The sequence below is a fragment of the Montipora foliosa genome, chromosome 3 (assembly GCF_036669935.1).
Source record: "Montipora foliosa isolate CH-2021 chromosome 3, ASM3666993v2, whole genome shotgun sequence".
NCBI lineage: Eukaryota > Metazoa > Cnidaria > Anthozoa > Scleractinia > Acroporidae > Montipora > Montipora foliosa.
In genome coordinates this window covers 14,265,226-14,270,225 of record NC_090871.1, presented here as the reverse complement: position 1 = coordinate 14,270,225, position 5,000 = coordinate 14,265,226, and the positions used below count along the sequence as shown (strand labels likewise).

Below are 5,000 nucleotides of genomic sequence, written 5' to 3'. Positions count from 1 at the left end.
TATTGTACTCCTGAAATAACAACTAAAAACTATTTAAAATCATGATTGTGAAGAGCTGAGGAGGAAAATGTTGCTTATTCGTTCATTTGTGGTAATTAGTAGTCACTGTATTGCTAGTATTTCCCATATATATAAATCAGAGGAAATGTCTTCCTCCTCCATTTTTAGCAAGCTCATTTTCACTTGAAGATGCAGTCACCTTTAGACAGGTTAAAGAAAAGCTATAACAATTAAAGAGTGTAAGTTATGATTAGAAATTTCTCTGTCAACGAGTCGTCATTGGCAATTCATACAAAATGGCACAAGAAGTCTGAGGTTTCTGAAGCACAGTGAATGAACAACCCTTACAGCATCACCTATTTCCCCCAAAAACGTTAGTAGCACAATGAGCTATGTCCACACGCCTGAACATGCCCAATTGACGCCACAATGACGACTACTTTCAGCCAAATTAATAATCATACCAAGATAAATTGTGCCACCGGGAAAGTATCGTTTATTTCAACGCGAGTGCTGGCAGAGTGTGGATCAAAGAGGAACACCTCCTTCGTAAAGTGGCTATCATCTGTGATTATATTGAGAAAGAGTTCACCCATGGCCAGATGACAAACCTAACGCGGCACAAGAAGACAATTCATGGCGACTATTATTTTACTTGTGAACGATGTGGCGATGCCTTTAAGGTGATCGAACACAGTTTTCAAGTACCTAGGCTTAATTAACCATTATTTTTACTAATTTATTCTTGGGCGCCCAATAGCGACGAACGTGAAACAAATCCTCATGAAGGACTGGTATTTAATGGAGCGACAACCATTGCTGAAATAAATCTAAAAAACCCGTCCCTTAAGGATATATTACAAAAAGAGGGCGCTCAATCAAATATATCCTTGTGAGAGCCAAATTACAAAACTGAAAGGCTAAAACACGCTCTAGGGAGTCGTGCAGGCCTGTCACTCCGGTACACTGCGTAACTAACAACCGAAGTTTAACAAAGTGGAAAATATAAACAGATTCAATTATTACTATATAATAACGGACAATTACGCTTCATCTCGGTTTCAAAACTGTAATTGCATGCGAATGCTACAATTGAGGTCAATTGTATCTTGAAGGTTGGCGGCAAAAATTAACGAGGTGTATTCTAAGGGGGAATTTACATGAGACCGGGACAAACTTAGACCGGTTTGAACTTGTACCAGCTGTTTACATGCAACCGGGACGAGATGCTTAGTGCCCTCCCCTGCTAAATGGTGTCTTTTTGCATAGAGTCTTCTCTGCGTATTTTGTTAGGTTTGAGGGGGCTAGGGTAATGCGCAGATTCTGGTGCACACAGGAGAACATTTAATTAACCTGCAATGGTGTTGAAAGTCATTGTAACGCTGATGGCGTTTTAATGGGTCTTTAAACAAAATATACCCTTATGGAGCTCAAGAATGGAACGTCAATTGGATAAACAAGACAGGCGGTGAAAAATAATGATATCTGGATTCTTAAAAGCGACGAGTAATGACTTCGACAACAATCTTTCGCCCGTCGAGCCGAAATTGAAGTGAGCTGTATTTCTAATATTTTGCCGAGTGTGCTGTTATGTACAACACTGCCGAAACCAAATGAAAAATTCTCTGTTAACTCCGTATGGATTCAACAAAGACAGAGAAGGAATCCATAAAGTGGATCTGTGATCTCAGTTGTCTGGCTATTTGTAATTACTTGTACTCAACTCTGCACAGTGTTCAATTGGAAATTTCACTAATTCAGTGGCGTCGAAAGTCATTGTAACGCGAATGACGTTTTAGTGGATCTTTAAACAAAATATACCCTCTTGGAGCTCAAGAATGGAACGTCAATTGGATCAACAAGACAGGTAGTGAAAAATAAATATCTGGAATCTTTAAAGCGACGAGTAATGGTCTTTGATAACAATTTCATTTTTCGTCGTTGAACATCAAGCGAGCTTTGTTTCTAATATTTTACTAACTTGGTATTATATAAAACACTGAAATCAAATGGCAATTTTATTATCATTTTTTTTATGGATTTAACAAACATTGAAGGAATCGAACGCCTTGAATGTATGACAGAGTTTACTGAAGTCGCATCTTAGTTGTCTGGCAATTTACATTTATTTTGTACTCAACAATTTGGAAATGTGACAGTGAAGAATTATTACTGGGTTGCCGTATGGCAATCCCAGTCGAAACGTGTGTGGCATTTGTTCGGTTTTTTTTTTCCGTGTCGGTAAAAGTCTTGCCTGTCACTCCCGTGCTAAGTGGTGTCTTTGTGCATAGAGCCTTCTGCTCGCATTTTCTTAGGATAGAGAGGGTAGTGGAAATGCGCAGACTTTCTCTGGTGGACACAGTAGAATGATAAACTTAACCTGCAATGGCGTCGAAAGTCATGTAACGCGAATGGCGTTTTAGTGGATCTTTAAACAAAATATACCCTCAGAGCTCAATAATGGAAAGTCAGTTGGATAAACTAGGCAGGCGGTGAAAACAAATACCTGGAATCGTAAAAGCGACGAGTAGTGGACTTCGACAACAATCTATCGCCCATCGAGCAGAAATCAAAGTGAGCTGATAATTTCCAAAATTTTATCACGAGTGTAGTTGGCGATTAAACATGCCACGGTAACAGTTAATCGCGGCGCCCGCTGAATTCCGACGATGTCACTTTCGATTTTGCGATTTATTTGAACGTTGCAAAAATCTCCCAAAATGTTTGTCGCTGATCGTAACTTTTTATATTCTATATTCACGGTTCAAAATTAATGTTGTTTTCATGTCGTGAATATTTTATTATCGATCGACCATCCCGGAAACTTCCTTCTGCTCTCTTTTATTTGTTATTCTTCAGAGACCGGAATGCTGTAGTTCAGTACCACACAATTCAGTGCTTCTGATTTTCTGTAACACGTACCACAGGCAACCCAGTGTATGCTTCACGGAAGCATCTCGTTTTTTCTATTTATTTTATTTTATTTTATTTTTTTTCCGTGTCGGTAAAAGTCTTGCCTGTGACTCCCCTGGTAAGTGGTGTCTTTGTGCATAGAGCCTTCTGCGCGTATTTTCTTTGGATCGAGAGGGTAGTGGAACTGCGTAGATTTCTCTGGTGGACACAGTAGAATCATAACTTAGCCTGCAATGGCATTGAAAGTCATGTAACGCGAATGGCGTTTTAGTGTATCCTTAAACAAAATATACCCTTATGGAGCTCAATAATGGAAAGTCAGTTAGACAGGCAGGCGGTGAAAAACCAACACCTGGAATCTCAAAAGCGACGAGTAATGGACTTCGACAACAATCTATCGCCCGTCGAGCCGAAATCAAAGTGAGCTGTATTTCTAAAATAATATTTACCAAGTGTGCTGTTATGTAGAACACTGAAACCAAATGGAAAATTCTCTGTTAACTTATGGGTTCAACAAAGACAGAGAATGAATTGAACACCTTACGTGGATCTGTGATCAACTCTGCACAGTCTTCAGGTAAAAAAAATAATTGGAAACGTGACAGCCAAGAATTATTTGAAAGAAAGCTTGTCGTGTATTTTGTGCTTCATTATTCAAGGAAAAGGTTCTTCATGTAAACGGTTTGATCCTGAAATTTAGTTTGTTGCAATATTGCGCATATTTGACACGATTGAGTTTCTTCTCTTCACGCACGTAATGAAATAGAAGGGGTTTTTACCTCTAATAGCAAATATGTTGTTTGTTTCAAAAAATTGTTCGCTGGAAAAGGTGGCCTTTATGAATTCATCATGTTTTATGATATGCGAGCTTAACTGGATAGTTTTTATGGCAATAGTAAAGCATTTTCTTGTCAAAATGAGGTTAGCGTCTTGTTAAGTTAATTAAATCGTGAGTTTGTATTTGCCGTCTGCCGCGTAACCTTGATTTCCACTCTCAAAATTACATCCAGGACATACTTTTTGCGTAGAATAAGCTTTTAGAATGATGTTCTTGTTTTGCATAAAGCAAGCTAACAAAATCTGTACCTTGCTGAGTTCGCATTTGTTAGCGTTAATAGTATTTCGGTCCGATGCTTCTGTTTTATGAGGGGTATATTGTTTTGGTCTCCCATCAAAATACTAACCCCGCCGGACAGGGCTAAACTTCATTGAAAGCTGTCAGATGTTCAGAGGGCACGCTTAAACTTGTGGTGAAAAGAAGTTGTGAGGGAGCTTGAAAATTATCAACATGTCAGCCCAGAAGCCAATGTTTCTCGCTTCTCTTTTATTTGTTGTTCTTCAGAGACTGGAATGCTGTAGTTCAATACCACACAATTCAGTGCCTTCTGATTTTCTGTAACACGTACCACAGGCAACCCAGTGTATGCTTCACGGAAGCATCTCGTTTGAATGAAAGCTTGTTGTCTCTTTTGTGTTTCATTATTTACGGTCAAGGTTCTTTCGAAAAGGGTTTGATGTGAACTGTCTGAAATCTATTTAATTGCATATGCTTTGTGACACGGCTTGTGTGTCTTGTTTGCACGCAAGCAATTGAAATAGGAAGGGATTTTTGCCTCTGATAGCAAATATGTTGTTTGTTTCATTAAATCTTTTGCTGGAAAAGGTTTTTGTGAGATTTTTCGGTTACCCTTTTGGAGCTCAAGAATGGAACGTCAATAGGCAATTGGCGGTGAAAAATAAATAAATAATAATAATAATAATAATAATAATAATAATAATAATAATAATAATAATAATAATCTTAAAGGGTAAAAGGGTAAAGTCTGCTTACGAGCCTAGAAGGCCCATCAGGCCGGCGCTTATCTCCGGTTTCTGTAGCATGAAGCGATTAGGAGTATTTCTACTCCCCCCTGGATGGGATGCCAGTCCATCGCAGGGTTACCCCCAGCATTAAATTCGCCGGTACCCATTTATACACCTGGGTGGAGAGAAGCACCGTGAGAGTAAAGTGTCTTGCCCAAGAACACAACACAATGTCCCCAGCCAGGACGCGAACCCGGGTCCACTCGATCCGGAATCGAGCACAC

General features: G+C 39.2%; 1 protein-coding gene across 6 annotated transcripts in view; it reads right to left on the bottom strand.

The window, feature by feature from the left end:
• Positions 1-5,000, bottom strand: part of LOC137996850 (chymotrypsinogen A-like) — a 30,748-nt gene that overhangs the window by 583 nt on the left and 25,165 nt on the right. The window lies entirely within an intron of this gene.